The following is a 17,806-nucleotide window of genomic DNA, read 5'->3' as shown; positions in this document are numbered from 1 at the left end:
TGCATCCTTTTCTGGAGGCTCCTGGGGGAAATTTGCTTTGTTCCCTTCTCCAGTTTCTAGAGGCTACTTCCTCGTGTTTTGGCTCCTTCCTCCATCTTCACATATCTTTCTCTGACTCTCCTCTGCCCTTCCCACCTCCACTTTTAAGGACCCTGGTGGTTACACTGGTCCCCTCTGGTTAATCCAGAATAATTTCCCTAGTTTAAGGTCAGTTGATGAGCAACCTTAATACCATCTGCGGCCTCAATCCCTCTTTGCCATGTAACCTAATGTATTCATAATATCTGAGGTGGGAAAATCACTTCAAATGTTTTAGGAATTAGAAAAGTAATGCTTACTCATGGTTAAATATTCAAAGCAGTGCAGAGGTAATAAAACAACCATTTAGGGCGCCTGGGTGGCTCAGTGGGTTAAAGCCTCTGCCTTCAGCTCAGGTCAAGATCCCAGGGTCCTAGGATTGAGCCCCGCATTGGGCTCTCTGCTCAGCAGGGAGCCTGCTTCCCTTCCTCTCTCTGCCTGCCTCTCTGCCTACTGGTGATCTCTGTCTGTCAAATAAATAAATAAAATCTTAAAAAAAAATAGCCCTTGAACTTAAAAACAAAACAACCATTTAAAGACTCACTTTTACCTACTCTTGAAGATGGATCTACTGTTCACAATTCCTAAGTATCCTTCTAGAATATTCTATGCACATACAAGCATCTATATGTGTGTCTCCCTTGTTCTTTCTTTTTCTTTCCATTTCTCTATTACTCCTTTTTCTTTTTGCCTGCTATCCAGGCAGTCATCCATCAACCCACTCATCCATTCAGCTGGTGTGAATTTTACCCCGCACCACCGTTCTAAGAAATGTCATATTTCTTTATTTTTCTAAATCAAGTTAAATCTCACTCTAAACCATTTGTCAGGGTGGTGAGAACTTCAGTATTAACCATAATTCACCTTCAGTAGTACCAGCCATAATTCTGGAGTTCCCTCCATCTTTCCTGGTTGCCAAAAAATGGAGGTGGGGAGGGGCTTAGTGAGGTTGTGGAAAGAGGATCTGGCATCTCCTTTTCTTTCCACCTGGTCACAGATTTCTAACAGTATTCTGCGAAGGATTTCAATTAAACACTGTGAAGACAAGGACAAATACAGATGAAAGGCTACAAGAAATGCAGCAAAGGACCAACCATGTTGTCTCTCACAAGTGGGATGAGGGCAATTTTAATTTTCTTTTTGACACGACTCTTCCCCTCTACATTTTCTACACCTGTATCTATCTATAAAGTAGATATCACTTTATAATCATCACAATAAAGTTCATTATCAATACTCTGTGTCCCTCTCTGCTGGCCTTACTTTCAGCTGAGTGCCCCATTTCCCAAAATGGTGGAATCCTCCTTGGGTGGAGTTCTCCTTGGGTGGTGTCTTCCTTGGGTGGAAGCCTCCTTGGGTGGGGGCACAGGTTGAAATAGCAGATAAATCCTTGCAATGCAAATTGGAGGCTGCCCTGCTTTTTCACGCTGTGGGGAGGGCTCCAGTGGAGCAAGGAGCCTGATGGTGTGGAGCAGAAGCAGCTGGCCTTCATGGCCACCTCATCACTCTTTCATGGGGCCTCACAGCTATCACCCTTTCATTCCAGAGGGGAGGACTCACCCTTTGCAGCTTCCAAGCAGCCATGCAGGCTCAAACTTGCCCCCCTGCTATGGGGTCTGTCTTCTCCAGTGACTGTGGGGGAAGTGGAGGTAGCAGAAGTCCAGGGTGCCACAGTGCGGGGAGGGTGACCTGGAGTTTCCCTTCCAGGGGCTGAGCTCTGAGAGGGTGGGCCAGTCAGGATGTGAGCTGGTGGGGCTTCTCTCAGGGCCAGCCTGGGGGAAAGCAGACACTGAGCACATTTTGGGAGTTTCTTCATTCTGATGTCTTCAGGCATCTTTGGGATGGGGAAGGGAAGGTGGTATGATTACCCTTTGTGGCATTCATCCATTCAGCTGTTCACCCACAAATACTCAATGAGTACCTTCTCTGGGCTAGACACCAGGCTGGGAGCCCTAAGTGCTATAAAAAGCAAAACTAGATCTGCTTCTTGACACAGTGTGGGGTGGATGGCTAAAGAGGGGCTCTGCCATTTGTTTCTTACTGTCTTTCCTGTCCTTTGCTGTAATTCTCACCCCTAGAATGTAGTAGGAATCAATAAAAATTTGTGAAAACAATGAAAAATTTGTTTCTTGTTAGTTGGAGGAAACAATCAAACAGCAAAAAAAAAAAATCTGAAATCCAAATGAAATGGAAGAATTCCCCCTCCAAGTTCTTACAGATGCTTCATCAACATTGTCATCATGGATATGCATGAGGCCTTATGTTCTTCATGCTTTCCCTCCCTCCTCACATATTGTCTTCGCTAAGATGGCTGGGAAAGATCCAGCCTCCCCCGCCACAGTAAGGTGCATGTGGTCCATTACCTGGGTTCAATTCCTGGCTCCAGCACTGACTGGCAGTGTGAGCATGCTTGGACAAGTCACTTCTTCTCTCTGAGCCCCAGTCTCCTCTGTAAAATGAAGTGGGTAAGATAGATGTCCTCACTGGGTTGTCATGAGGATTAAATGAGTTGATGCAGGTAAAACTGTCATGGAGCCTGGCTCAAAGCAGGATGCTTCCTCCCTGTCAACATAGCACCAGCTCACATCTTTCTTTTAACCCTTGACTCCATTGTCCTTCTTCTTTTTAGGAGGTCCTGATGGATGCTGAGCACTTGGTCATGACTCCATCTCCCAAGCTACGAAGAGGTCTGGAATCGGGACTCAGACAGGGAGCAGTAAAGGGAATTCCCTAGTTGACAGTTTTCTAAATGCCCCTTTCCTTGTTGAGCCAGGAGACACAATGTTGGGTCAGTCTGTGCCCAGGCTGGGGAGAGGGTGATGTGGGCAGTTGGTGTCTTGTCTTAGTCTTTGAACCATACCCTCCCCAACGTAGTTGAGAGTAGTGACCCGGGTCAAAAAAATCACCCCTCCTACCCTTTCAGTTAGAGAGAGAAACTACTTTCTGCTACTGCCTCACATCTTCATTCATACTTTGATGATTGCTTTCAACTCACTGATAGTCATCTCTGTCTGCCTCTACCAGCCAATGTGCTGAATGAAAGTTCACAACCAGCTCTTCAGAAAAAATGTAAGCACACTTACACATAACTATGTTTATTATATTGCACTGGTATAAAGATGTGTATCAAACACACACGTATTATCACATAAAAATAACACACAGTACTCTTTCTTATGCATTTCATATGGTCATTGACTCTCACAGATTGCTTTCATTCACTTTTGCCGATTCTTGTTTTAGCCAAGTTTTGGTTGCAATTCAACCATGATTTGACACCATTGGACTATGAATATGTATACTTAATCACTTTCTGATTCAGCAAAGAGGTCTTTCATGTCCTTGGATGAGCAAGTGTAGTCCTGTCATGAACTTTGGTTGATACTTTCACTTACATTAATAAGTAAGATGAAAGTGATTTTGAAGATGTATGTCAAAACTTTACTCGGTTGTATATGATACGAGTGACTCCTTTGCTGAATTACATAACAGATTTTGAATATTGGATGAATGTATCCTTGATTTTTTTGATTCAGCTTACATGCAATAGCAACAGCACAGGGCACACTTAAGATTTGCTGCATTGTGAACCTTTATCACTTCCTTGAGATCTGGGGTCTAGACTATCAACAGAGCAGTTAATCAAGCTCAAATTTGTGATGTGTGACAGTTTCTGTGGTATAAGTACACACACTATGGCCAATTTGAAGTTGCCATTGTAAAGTCACTAAGTGTGGAGTTGGGAGGACATGCATGGTAGCACATGACTATAGAGCATTTCCACCTACACAAACAATATTGGCTTACAACTTCAAGATCACAGGAAGAAGCAAAATGTAGAAAAATAATCAGGAACTGATGAATTTTGAGTATTCATTACCTTTTAAAATAAAATTTATTTAATTTGTAAGTTTAAATAATTTAACTTCTCATAATGGTTGCGTTTAACAACTGGGTCACAAGATTACTGAAAATTTAACAATTGACTCCTGGGGAGCTAACGTAAGCTGCCTCCAGCTCTCCATAACCTGACTGACACCTCGGGCTAAGCAGATTCTTATCCTTCTCTGGCCATAGTACTTAGCACCATGCCTGCCACATACCAGCCCTCTGTAGGTGATGGCTGATGGAGGACGGACTGATGGAGGATGGACTTGCATTATCTGTCCACCCAGTCTATGAGCTCCTTGAAAGAAAGACAATTTTATAGTCACTTTGAATCCTCAGTTCCCAACCCAGGGTCTGGTACACAGTGGGTGCCCAGATGAATATCCCACTTTACCTCCTAGGGAGCACCTGAAATGCTTTGTCTGGAAGCAGAAATGACCCACAGCAGAGCTAACAAGCAAGGCATTACAGAGAGTGGGTATCAATGAATCTCTGGTTGCTATTTTCTGGGTTTAGCTCATGTCACTGCCTGTGTTAGTTGTCTATTGCTGCATAACAAATTGCCACCTACCAAGTTGCTTAAGACAACAAATAGTTACTATATCTCAAAGTTTCTGTGTGTTAGGAGTGTGGCCACATTTTAACTGTGTTTTCTGCTCAGTGTCTTAAAAGACTGTAATCAAGGTGTTATTTGGGTCACATTCTCATCTGGAGGCTGAGTTGGGCAAGAATTCACTTCCAAGCTCATTTGTGTTGTGATGTGACTGAAGTTGTCACATATTTTCTTGAGGTTGTGTGACAAAAGTCCCCAGAGGTTTGCTGGCTGTGTACTGGAGGCTGTCCTTGGGTCCTAGGGAATGCCCACAGTTCCTTGCTATGTGGGCTTCCTCACCATAGTACTTCACCGAGCCAGCAAGGAGACTCTCTTGCCTCAAGGAGGGTGAAGTCTCTGTTTTAAGGCCATTTGCCCAGGTAAATTAGATCCACTGAGGATAATCTATCTTTTGATGAACTCAAACTGACTTAGGACCTGCAGTCAGCAAAATTCCTTCATATCTGCCATATTCTTTTGACTAGAAACATGTCACAGTTTCCATCCACACTCAAGGGAGGGGATTATACAAGACATGAATACCAGGAGGTGGAGGTCATTGGAGGTCACCATAGGCTCTGCCTGCCACACTGCTTCATATCCCTGTTCCCAACCCCACCGTGAAGTATGACTTTAGAGTTAGCCGTGAGGTATGGCTTTGAGAAGAATTAGCCAGTAATCCCTGCATTCTTCTGCCTTAGAACATTTCCCTTGCCGAGATGGTTGATGTATGTAATTTTGGTATTTATCTGTTCTCATGTGGGACACATGGGAGGAGGCAAGTGGTTTCCCTGGTGCCAACTCTAGTAAACTCAAATCCTTCTGTACCTCTGAGGCAGGTCCTGAGTGTTCTATGATGTCAGGAGGCCTTAGGGAAAGAAGAGATTGTCAAAATGAACACCTCAGGCTTAGGAGTGAAGGTCACAGTGGCAGGAAAACCGTTTCCCTTGATTTTACCTTGGGCTGTCATGGATAAGAGGGAAAATGATGAAATAATGCAATGTAAGAGGTGGGCTCAGTAACTCCATTGAAATATCCTCCAGTATGAGGGGGTGGGAGGAGGAAACAACACCGCCTTACTTCATTCTGGCCACTGGAGAGGGCTTATGGTATTAGTGAAATTATCTATCTTGTGAGTTCCATTGATTTGAATTTTTAACAGCAACACCCTCCAACCTTAAGGAGGACCTTTGAAAAAGGGGGTCTTGGTATCACTCACAACTACAAAATTTGGAGTGTGTGCCCCTTTATCCAGTGTTTCTGCAGTAAATACTTATTGGTCCCTAATTCTGTGCCAGGCTCCATGGCAGGCATGAGTAATAGGGTAGAAATCAAGCTTGCCCTCCTGGAGTTTCCAGTCCGGTAGAAAGTCAGTGAAAGAATTATACAACAAGGGACGCCTGGGTGGCTCAGTAGGTTAAAGCCTCTGCCTTCGGCTTAGGTCATGATCCCAGGGTCCTGGGATGGAGCCCCGAGTCGGGCTCTCTGCTCCGCAGGGAGCCTGCTTCCTCCCCCCTCTCTCTCTGCCTGCCTCTCTGCCTACTTGTGATTTCTCTCTCTGTCAAATAAATAAAATCTTAAAAAAAGAATTATACAACAAGATAAACTGTGATAAGTGCTTTGAAAGAGACAAAGTGACTAAAAAAAGAAAAATAACATAGGAAGTGCTGTTTTAGAAAGTGTCGTCTGGGGAGGTCTTCAGGAAAGTGACTTTACAGTTGAGATCTGAAGATGAGAAGACTTCAGTCTCTCTTAATGGGGGGAAGAACATTCTAGGAGGGCAGACCAGAGTATGCAAAGTTTCAGACTCGAAACCCTCTGAGCACAGTGAGTGAGAAGGAGAGGAGTGTTAGGTAAGGCATCAGGTGCCAGATAATGAAGATATATTTGGGAGACAGGATGGAGAGCATTTGATGGATTGGAACTGGAGAATGAGGGAAAGGCAGGTATCATGAATGGCTCTTGGATATTCCCACTAGAAGGGAGGGGCACCAGAAACTGAGATGGCTTTCCAACCCCCACATTCCTGTAAGACTACAGGTTCTGAGAGTGGCAATGAACATGACTCTAAAGAAACAGACATGAGAAGTACAACATGGAATCCACATGGGGGACAAGAGAGAGAGAGAACTGGTTTATACTGAAGGAAGGTTGCTCTCCATGAAGAGTCCTGACCTGCAGTTTTGCTGAATTCTGTGCTGTAAGTACTCTCACTGTGGCCAACTTTGAGCTACCAGCCAGTCTGCAGGGATTCTGAATATTTTAGAGCTGGTAGGAACCCACTCCAGCACACCAAACCACCTCAGGTTACCACACATTCTTCTCTAGGGAACTGTTCACCAGGTGGTAGCTTTGAGACCTGCGAGAGCTCCTTCCCTTCTCTGACACCTTGATACCTGTTTCTGTATATTTTTCCCACAGCCACCTGAGGTGTCAGCCACAAAGGAAAACATACCATCTTATTACTGACTGCTGTCAGGGAGCTGTTCCATAGGTTTAACGACAATTGTCTAATTATGTCTTAGATGCTCATTCCAGAAAAAGCTTATAGATAAATTAGTGCAATTAATTGGTCTTTACAGAGCATTTAGGAAAACCCAGGCTGTCATAAGAAGCCTTCACAGAGAGAGTACATCTAGCTGAACCTGTTGTGAATGGAGAGAACTAGGGAGGGAATTCCAACTCAGTTGTAAGCAAGTAGAGGCTAGCTCCCGAATCTGATTCTGTCCTGCCAAACCCTGCTCCTTCATTTCCCTTGGACGATGATCCTTCAACCTCACCCTCAACATGCTCCAAGTCAGACCCATCAGGAGCCGCCATGGCTCAGTTTGTCTTTGGATTTCCCCCTTCTGTTGAGCACACAGCCATCGTCCTCATGTCTCAAGCTCAAGAACTTGGAGGTAACTTTGACCCAGCTCTCTCTCTTGTTCCCTGAATGGATTCCATGTTGTATTTTTCATGTCTGTTTCTTTAGAGTCATGTTCATTAACACTCTCAGGACTTGTAGTCTCCAGCTTCTGTTGCCTTGTCTCCCTCCACTTTTAATCTATTCTCTGAACCACAGCCTCCCAGACTTGCTACGTGGTCTGCAGAGCCATGGGAGGAAGTCCTACCTCTCCAGCTTCATCTCACCACACTAGCCCCTGGTGCTCATGCTGCAGCTAGAGGAAGTATTCAATTCCTCCAAGTCCCCACGTTCTGGCCTTTGCACATTCTGTTTCCCCTGCATGGAGCCCTCTTTCCTAGCGGGTTAATCAGGGTCAGTTAGGTTATGTGGTGATATTGAATTAACCTCTACATTTCAGTCACTTAATGCATTAAAGTTTATGTCTCACTCCTTTGAGCTGCAGTATGGATGGGGTGGTCCTTTTCTCTCTGGAGAGGTGGCCTCCCAAGTCACTGGCACAAAGGAAGAGAAGTTGGAGGAGGCACCTGTCTTTTAACTGACTCAGCCTACAAGTGCCACAAGTCCCTTTCTCTTCCCCTCTTTTGGCCAGGATTGGTCAGACGGCTCCAACCTAACTGTGAGGGAAATGTAGGGGCGCTCATGGGGTGCCTGGTGCCACATGCTTCTCCATTTCTGACCCATTATTCAGATCATTGTGCCACTTTCTCTGGGAAGCCCTCCCCGATCCCCCAGCTCTGGGTCAAAGTTTCCTTCTATGTGTGCCCCATGCACATCTTGACCCTGGCAGCTCTCCTCTTGAACGGTCTAGTCAGGAGCTGATCCCTTGCTCAGCCAGCTGTGAACTCTGCAAGGCAGAGATCTGGTCTGTTTCTTGCTTGGGGCTGGCCTCCCTCCAGTGCTCAACACAGTGCCTGCCATACAGCAAGACTCAAGGCATGATCCTGGAGAGGATGGCCAGCCCAAACCCCAGCATTCAGGGCTCTCTCGGTTCTGACCTGGTCCATGTACTTCTCTCTGTCCCTCTTACCCAGCTGCTCTGGGTTTTAGGTCTTTTGTGCACAGTATGGTGGATAAACCCTTGGATTTTCTGTCAGGAAGCTCTGAATCTGATTGTCAGCTCTAATATCGACTGGTTATGGGGACTTAGACAAATTATTTCATTGCTCTGTGCCTCAGTGTCCTCATCTGTCAAATGGATTTCCTGATACCTATTTTTGCGGGGAACCCATGAAAAAACGCTTTTAAAATGCATCTTCATTAGTGTAGAGTATGGCGAACATGGAACTTCACCATTTCTCAGATGCCCATTTTTTTTTTAACCTTTTAAAATATATCTGAAATCCATGCATCTTAACAGTTGCTGTTATGGAAACACTGTGTTATTGTTCAGTTCATAGGTTTTGCTCTTTCTTGGTGGTGTGTATTAGATTCTGTGAAATATGGTGTATCTTAGATCCCATGATATATGAGAGTTAATAATTGATATTTATTAACTATTATTTTTGCCTCCTTTTAAAAAAGATTTTATTCATTTGACAGAGAGAGACACATCGAGGGAGGGAACTCAGGCAGGGGGAGTGGGAGAAGGAGAAGCAGGCTCTTCACTGAGCAGGAAGCCTGATACGGGGCTTGATACCAGGACCCCGGATCATGACCTGAGCTGAAGGCAGATGCTTAATGATTGAGCCACTCAGTCACCCCTATTATTTTTGCCTCTTAAAATGATCTCCACCTCTGGTAATCATATATATATATGAGTGTGTGTGTGTGTGTGTGTGTATGTATATATATGGTTGTTTGTTTTATTTTGTTTTGGTTTTTGTATTTTTTGGTAACTCTATGGCCATTTCTCTCATCCTTCCAACACTTTTGATTCAAATAAGCATGAAAATTGGAGACATACCTTCTTATCAGGACCTTCTAGTGGAACAGGTGTTGTAAATTTTATAGGTGAGGCATCTCCTCATCTGGGAGGCCTCCCTGCCTCTCTCACATGCAACTGTCTCTCTTCCTTTCGTGTTTCTCACAGTGTGCTACTAACTAGAATCTGCCTTGGACATTATTAAAAATTAACTTATTAAAATTAGTCACACCTATTTTTTAAGCACTGACATTTTAAAAGCTGTGCTCTATACAACGTACTTCCTTACTGAATCCCCACAAGCTATGAGACAGGCATTATGTCTAGGGTGAGAAAATGAAGCACAGAGAGGTTTGGTAATGTACAAAAAGATGCACAGCCAGTGAAAAGTGGAGTATGCTTAAAGTGGCTCTGAGCTTCTCATAGATGTCTGACCCATCTCTGGGTGTTCCACAGTCCATGGAACATGGAATAGCAGGTGCTGAATCTTATTGCTAGGGAGTGACAGAGGTCATCTTGCACAGGCCCCTTAGTACACTTAGCAAGGTAAGACCTAAGTTCTCATTGTATCAAAAAACTATATGAATTCCCTTTGCCCCAAAGAGAAACGTTCTATTTTTTTTTTTTTTTAATTTGTAGCCCTTGCCCTTCCCAAAGCCATCGGATCAAGTGTTCCCATTGTTCATTTTGAATCACCCCCCACCGATATCCATCGCAGTCACACTACCTCTTGCCACTCCCATTCCAGGTAGCCTGAGCAGCTGCTGCAGAAACGTCCTACCCACAGCAGCTGGTGCTACTGGATGGCTGCCGATAGCACAATAAAGGAAGAGCACCTTACAGTCCCCGAGAAGCTCTACTGTACCACTCACTCCCCTCCCTGGCATATGCCAGCGCCTGCCTCTGAGAACCAGATTGCTACAGCACCTAAGGCTGTTGGAGAGGCTTTAAAAAAAAATTGTAACCTCCGACTTGGCACCTGTAAACATAGAAAATCCACCTTTGCCCCTGAGCAGCGAGAAGGTGTTTACAGAACTGGGGAGATGATGCCAGAGTCTCTCCTTGGGGAGCAGGGGACAACAGAGGGATGTTGGGGCACTTATTAAAAAATAGCCTTCAGTGGCGAGTCTCACAGGGACTCCGAACACACCTCAAGGGAAGCCTGCTTCCAGGCACCCGGCTCTGGTACACACAGACAAGGTCCGGGGGAAAGGAGGGAAATAAAGAGAAGGAGCATTCGCAAGTACCTTTGCCTTTCATGGTGGCAGCAAGCAGTGAAAATCTGAAGGCCCAAGGCCCAGGACGCCATCTCAAACCCGGATGATCTGTTGCCCAGACAGGCTGCTGCGTTGAGCGTGTGCTCGCATGGACCCAGGCTCAGGCTCAGGTGGACGGCAATAGTGCACCTACCTTCTCTCTTATTCCTTTGCTTTCCCTTCCTGCTCTTCATCTTCCTTAGCCCTTTCTTCAGGAATCTTCTGTAGAAGAGAGGTAGCTCTGTGGCAGGTCAGGTTCCATTTGGAGCAGTTTGTGGGTCTGGATTTGCCCAAGGCTTCCCTCTCCAAGACTGAGCCTTGCAGAGCTTCTTCGTGCTAAGGCTCATGAGGGAATGGACCTGTGCTAGGTTCTCCTGCTCTCTGGGGGTTGCTGCTTCCCAGAGGTGTCCCATGGAGCTGGATAAACTCTGGGTACTACATAAGAAGATTCCTGACGTAGTAGAGGATGGGGGAAGAGTGAGGTGGGGGTCTGTGTCCTTCCAGACTCTGACGGTCTGGTACCTGCGTGTTTATAACCTGCAGGATGGTGTTTCATCAACACTATGGTGGAGACGTATGCTTTCTGCCTTGTCTTTCCTGCTAAGATTTGGCTCTGGGCCACCCTGATTTGCCTCCTTTACTTTTGACACCTTCCCCTTTCCCACCCAAGATGGGTTCAATGAGTGCCATCCCGGCTCTCCGAGCTCATATGATCTCAAGAAGTAGGGAGAACTTGCCAGAGAGGAAGGGGAGAGGGATTTAGGGGAGATGCTGAGTTGAACATGGTATAAAGGGCTGGGGATGAGGGTGAAGCGGGGAGAGAGGAAAAATGTCTGCAAGGCTGGGGCGTGGAGGAGTTGGGGAAATGTGGTCTGGAGAGGTTGCTGGGTGTGAGAAACTGGGGAGAAGAGGCATGAGTACTTGGGGGTGACTAACTGGTGCCCCTCACAGGTTTCCTGAGAAACACAAATAAAAAGAGTTCTTAAAAAATTTTCTTTTAGGGGCGCCTGGGTGGCTCAGAGGGTTAAAGCCTCTGTCTTTGGCTCAGGTCATGATTTCAGGGTCCTGGGATCGAGTCCCACACTGGGCTCTCTGCTCAGTGGGGAGCCTGCTTCCCTTCCTCTCTCTCTCTCTGCCTGCCTCTCTGCCTACTTGTGATCTCTTTCTGTCAAATAAATAAGATCTTAAAAAAATTTTTTTTTTCATTTAGAAGCCAGATCAGGCTTATTTGGAAATGACTCTGCAGATTGGCTGGGAGGCCCCTGAATATATGAAGGTTACAAAAAAGTTTCATTAGCTCTTCTGTGCCAGGGTCTGTGCCAGGTGCGGAGGGAGCAAATGTAAGAAAGGATCCATCCCCTGGAGGGATGTTTGGAATTCATTTGTTCTAAGAGGCTATGATTCCAAGATTCTAAAGTGTCAGAATTCCATTTGCTGAAATTCTCCAAAGTTCTCCCAACTGGGCGGGGCAGTGCATTTCTAGCACGTAGGGTCAGGGAGCAGAATTTCTGGGAGAAAGCCCTCTGTGCCCCCTCTTCTCTCTCTCAGGAAGAGTCTGGGCTCCACAGAGGTTCTGACACCAAAGTCCAGTTGCCTTGAGGAGGATCCCTGTCACCGACGGAGGATAAGTTTTCCCAGAACGGAAAACTCACTGTGGTTGACCCATGGCTCTGGCTCCATTTCTGGTGTTTGTCCCAGCCCGGTCTTCACTCTCGGCGACTTCTCCATGAGCCCTTGGCTACCAGTACAAGGCTTCCCATCTGCTGGCCAGGCCAACCTTGACCTAAATCTGTAGAGAGCAACGTACACTCCTCACCTGGGGTCCCGTTTAGAGTCTCTGTTGAAGGACATTAGCTTTTAGTTTAACTAAGCCCCAGTGTCTTGATGAGAAGTGCTGTTCAGAGAAACTGTTGACAGGTTTTGTCCCTCTTAGAAGGCTTCCGTGTATATAATTGGTCAATTCTCACTGGTGAGTCTTAATCTTTTAGGGAAAATCACAGAGATCTCAGCAGATGGCCGACAGGACCTAAATGAATGGATTCCACTTTCTCTTTCCATTTCTCTGAAGTTTCCACTCATCTGACAGTATTTTGGTCGATATTACAAACAGGTGTATCCAACACTGGCCTGCTTTGGACTGTCATTTGCTAGACGCAAAGACCTTAGCCTCTGTAATTCTGTTGGTTATTATTACTAACGACAATACAACAGCCAGCCCTGATATTCAGTTATCACTTTATGGTTGGCCCAGCAGTGCACTTGCATTAACTCAACTTGACCCCCATGAGGCTGGAGACAGTGTCACCTGGTAGACAAGAATATAGATTTTGGGGTCAGAGAGGACCTGAGACCAAATCCCCAGCTTGACCATTGGCTAGCAGTGGGATCTGGAGCAAGTTGTTTAACCTCCTCACCAGCTTTTAGGGCTCAGGGGATTGTATATTTAGCCGGCTGCCTGGTGCATGGTTGATGTTCAACATACAGGAACTTCTTAGGTTCATTGTTTCTATTTTACAGGTGAGAGAGACAATTACAAGGACTTGCCCAAAGTCACACACTCCCAGGTCGGAGTTCCTTCCTCCCCATGAGGCTACCTGACGTTCCTCCCTGGAGACGGGGACCAGTGGATCCTGACCCTTGAAATCCCACTGAATGGAGGAGGTCAAGACTCCCCCATGCTTTGGGATGGGGTGTTATCTTTCCACATTCCCCAGTGGGATGAAATGCATGAGGTGATGCATAGAATTTGCTTTTCCCAGCCCCTGGCCGGTGGTTTAGCTTATCCCCATCTCCTGCCAGCTGACCAAGGCCAGCCAGGGCTTAGGGGGTATCCCGTCCCTTATGCAATGACTGCATGACTTGCTTCCTGTTCTGATCCTTTTACCTCTGCCCACACTTAAAAGTGAAAACATTAAGCACAAATGTTTGAGAGGCGCTTGTTCACAGGGGCTGGATGGTTTCAGGTGTGAGGGAATAATTATTACCAAATCCTTTTCTGTCATAATTTCCTTCCGTCAAACACATGTTTTATTGCTGGGTTTATTTTCTTCAGCCACAGCCCACCTTTATCAAAACTAGCAGCTATCCAGGTGTCCACAAGGGCGCAGCTTTCTGCCCTGGCTGCCAACGTGCCCTTCTGTTCATGGAACTGAAGCAGAATGAGGCAGGAGGAAACCAGCGATGTTTGGAGGTTATCATGTAGCTTTAAAAAAAAAAAAGATTTTATCGACTTATTTGAGAGAGAAAGAGAGAAGTAAGAAGTAGGCTTCCTGCAGAGCGGGGAGCCCTGGCATCAGGGCTCGATCCTAGGACCTGGGGATTATGACCCTGAGCTGAAGGCAGATGCTTAACCCACTGAGCCACCCAGAAGCCGCGGTGTTTCTCTCTTTTACTTTTAAATTTTATTTATTTATTTGACAGACAGAAATCCACCAAGTAGGCAGAGAGGCAGGCAGAGAGAGAGAGAGGAAGCAGGCTCCCCGCTGAGCAGAGAGCCCGAAGCGGGGCTCGATTCAAGAACCCTGGGATCATGACCTGAGCCGAAGGCAGAGGCTTTAACCCACTGAGCCACCCAGGCACCCTACAGAGAGAGAGAATCTTAAGCAGGATCCACACCCAGTGTGAAGCCACGTGCAGGGCTCGATTCCACAACCTGAGGTCATGACCTGAGCCCAGACCAAAAGTTGGACACTTAACTGACTGAGCCACCCAGGTGCCCCGATCCTGAACTATTTTCCATTTATTTTATTTATATTTTTTTCATGAACTATTTTTAAAGAAAACTATTTTTTAATCTCCTTTTTTTTCCCTTCATAAAGTCAGACATACTTACTGCAGAAAATTGGAATGTAAGCATATCGAGGAGAATTAAAAGTTACTTTTTCCCTGCCCTCCCAAAAAAAAAAAAAATAATGTAAACACATCCAAACTGTGTCTCCTCATCTGGGCGGTTATTACACACCCCCACACGCGCACACACACACACACATGTGTTTGAAGCAAAAACGGGAAAAGGTGAGAGTTTTAACAAGCACAGTGCTCAGCCACATTCTGGGGTGTGCGTGTGCCTGTGGGCTGATGCCCACCTAGAATGGGATCTTCTGCTATGAGGGGTGGGCATCGTTTCTTTCAAAGCACCATCGGCATGTGCTCACTTAAATAAATGGACTCCTGCTTGACCTTGGCGAGGCTAGGGTCACAGCCAGTGGGAAGGAGAGGTAGGAGAGTTAGGAAAGCAGTGAAGAAGCACCAGTCCTTCAAATTCTATGGAAAGAAACCCCACTTAGGATGCTTTAGTGTCAGGGCTCGGTGAGCCTTTGAAGGACGGGCTTCCACTGGCCTGGAGTCTCCCGAGCGTGGAGCAGCTGTCATTGCCCTCACACCTGGAGTACTGGTCCTGAGGTGACTAAGAACAGTTCATTTAATTAATGACCATTGCATAGGGTTTTATAATGCCCCAGGGTGGCACATGCTGGAGTAGGAGCCCTCTCACCCAGTGTAAATGAGACCTGTAGTCGGAGATTAATCAGAACATCAGTTCAAGTGGGGAATTGGCTGGAGGGGTCAGACAGGTCCCTAAGTGATGCTGAGAATGTTCGAAATGCCATGGGCAGTCGTCACTGTGCGCCTGAGGGTGTGGGGTAATTGGGTGGGCTGGGCCAGGTGGGTCAGTGACCCGAGTTTTTATGGTATTATTATTCTCATTTGACAGATGAGAAGACTGATGTTCAGAAAATGTAAATGGACACTTAAGCTCAAACACACCTTTTCATTTTAATTTAGCTCTTATTATCAGAGCGATCTCTTCTTTTGTATGGTTTCTTTTTTCCTTCCTTCCCTCCGTCCCTCCCTCCCTTCTTTCCTTTCTTCCATCCTTCCTTCCTTCCTTCTTTCTTTCTTCCTCAAATAAGGGCAGGAAGAGACCTGTTGTATGTAAGTGCCTATAGCATGCCTAGTACTTTGGACATTACTTTTCCAATTCTCACATCAGTACTAAATTTGGGCCATCCTTATCTCCATTCGCTGGTGAAGAAACAGAAAGAGACATTCCGTGACATGGCTGAGGTCCCACATTGAGTAAGTGTATGAGTTTCTTAATTGCCACTATATTTATATTTATTTCTTTTTATTTTATTTTATTTTATTTTATTTCTTTTCAGTGTTCCAGAATTCATTGTTTATGCACCACACGCACTGCTCCATGCAATATGTGCCCTCCGTAATACCCACCACCAGGCTCACCCAACCCCCCACCCCCCTCCCTTCCAAAATCCTCAGTCTAATTGCTGCTATAAAAAAATTACAGAAGTGTGGTGGCTTAAAACAACATAAATTTATGATCTTACAGCTCCGTAGCCCAGATGTGCAGCACAGGTCTAAAGTGGAGGTGTTGGCAGGGCTGCATTCCTTCCTGGAGGCTCTAGGGGACAGTCTGTCTCTTTGCTCTCCCAGCATCTGGAAGTCACCTTGGTTCATGGTCTCCTTCCTTCATCTTTAAAGCCAGAAATGCGGCATCCGGCCAACCTCTTTCCTGGTTCTCATGTTTCCTGTCTCTGACCATAGCTGGGAAAGGTTCTCTGCTTTTAAGGTCTCATGTGACTAGATTTGGGCCCACCAAGATAATCAGAGATAATCTCTAGTCTTAAAGTTCCTCATGTTAATCACATCTTCAAGTACCATTTGCGGTACAAAGTAACATGCTCCCAGTTTGTGGGGATCAGCATGTGGATGTCTTCTGGAGGACGTTATTCTATCATCCTGGTAAAAGAAGGAGTTGGGACTGAACGTGGGCTGTGTCCATGTTAAAATTTATTATACAAATACAGTCCTCAGGCACTGTGGTATCAAAGGAGGACAGACACATGAATTGACTGAACATAATAGATTCCAGAAATATATTCATCACAAGTACGGCCAATTGATTTTTTTTTTTAATTTTTTTATTTTTTTCAGCATAACAGTATTCATTATTTTTGCACCACACCCAGTGCTCCATGCAATCCGTGCCCTCTACAATACCTCACCACCTGGTGCCCCCAACCTCCCACCCCCCACCCCTTCAAAATTCTCAGATCGTTTTTCAGAGTCCATAGTCTCTCATGGTTCACCTCCCCTTCCAATTTCCCTCAACTCCCTTCTCCTCTCCATCTCCCCTTGTCCTCCATGCTATTTGTTATGCTCCACAAATAAGTGAAACCATATGATAATTGACTCTCTCTGCTTGACTTATTTCACTCAGCATAATCTCTTCCAGTCCCGTCCATGTTGCTACAAAACTTGGGGATTCATCCTTTCTTTCTTTTTTTTTTTTTTTTTTTTTTAAAGCTTTATAAACATATATTTTATCCCCAGGGGTACAGGTCTGCGAATCGCCAGGTTTACACACTTCACAAGACTCACCATAGCACATACCCTCCCCGATATCCATAACCCCACCCCCTCTCCCAACCCCCTCCCCCCATCAACCCTCAGTTTGTTTTGTGAGATTAAGAGTCACTTATGGTTTGTCTCCCTCCCAATCCCATCTTGTTTCATTTACTCTTCTCCTACCCCCTCGCCCCCCCATGTTGCATCTCCTCTCCCTCATATCAGGGAGATCATATGATAGTTGTCTTTCTCCGATTGACTTATTTCGCTAAGCATGATACCCTCTAGTTCCATCCACGTCGTCGCAAATGGCAAGATTTCATTTCTTTTGATGGCTGCATAGTATTCCATTGTGTATATATACCACATCTTCTTTATCCATTCGTCTGTAGATGGACATCTAGGTTCTTTCCCATAGTTTGGCTATTGTAGACATTGCTGCTATAAACATTCGGGTGCATGTGCCCCTTCGGATCACTACGTTTGTATCTTTAGGGTAAATACCCAGCAGTGCAATTGCTGGGTCATAGGGTAGTTCTATTTTCAACATTTTGAGGAACCTCCATGCTGTTTTCCAGAGTGGTTGCACCAGCTTGCATCCCACCAACAGTGTAGGAGGGTTCCCCTTTCTCCGCATCCTCGCCAGCATCTGTCATTTCCTGACTTGTTAATTTTAGCCATTCTGACTGGTGTGAGGTGATATCTCATGGTGGTTTTGATTTGTATTTCCCTGATGCCGAGTGATATGGAGCACTTTTTCATGTGTCTGTTGGCCATCTGGATGTCTTCTTTGCAGAAATGTCTGTTCATGTCCTCTGCCCATTTCTTGATTGGATTATTTGTTCTTTGGGTGTTGA

The 17,806-nt window shown here is 45.6% G+C and overlaps 1 long non-coding RNA gene across 1 annotated transcript; it reads right to left on the bottom strand.

Moving 5' to 3' along the window:
• Positions 1–2,440: 2,440 nt before the first annotated feature.
• On the bottom strand, positions 2,441–16,131 carry LOC125092953 (uncharacterized). The gene is made up of 3 exons (XR_007125118.1): positions 15,929–16,131; positions 4,889–4,891; positions 2,441–2,527 (listed from the first exon to the last, which is right to left on the bottom strand). It is a non-coding gene; the product is annotated as an uncharacterized LOC125092953 (long non-coding RNA).
• Between the last annotated feature and the right edge of the window lie 1,675 nt (positions 16,132–17,806).

This window comes from Lutra lutra, chromosome 1 (assembly GCF_902655055.1).
Source record: "Lutra lutra chromosome 1, mLutLut1.2, whole genome shotgun sequence".
NCBI lineage: Eukaryota > Metazoa > Chordata > Mammalia > Carnivora > Mustelidae > Lutra > Lutra lutra.
This window is presented reverse-complemented; position numbering and strand designations above follow the sequence as displayed.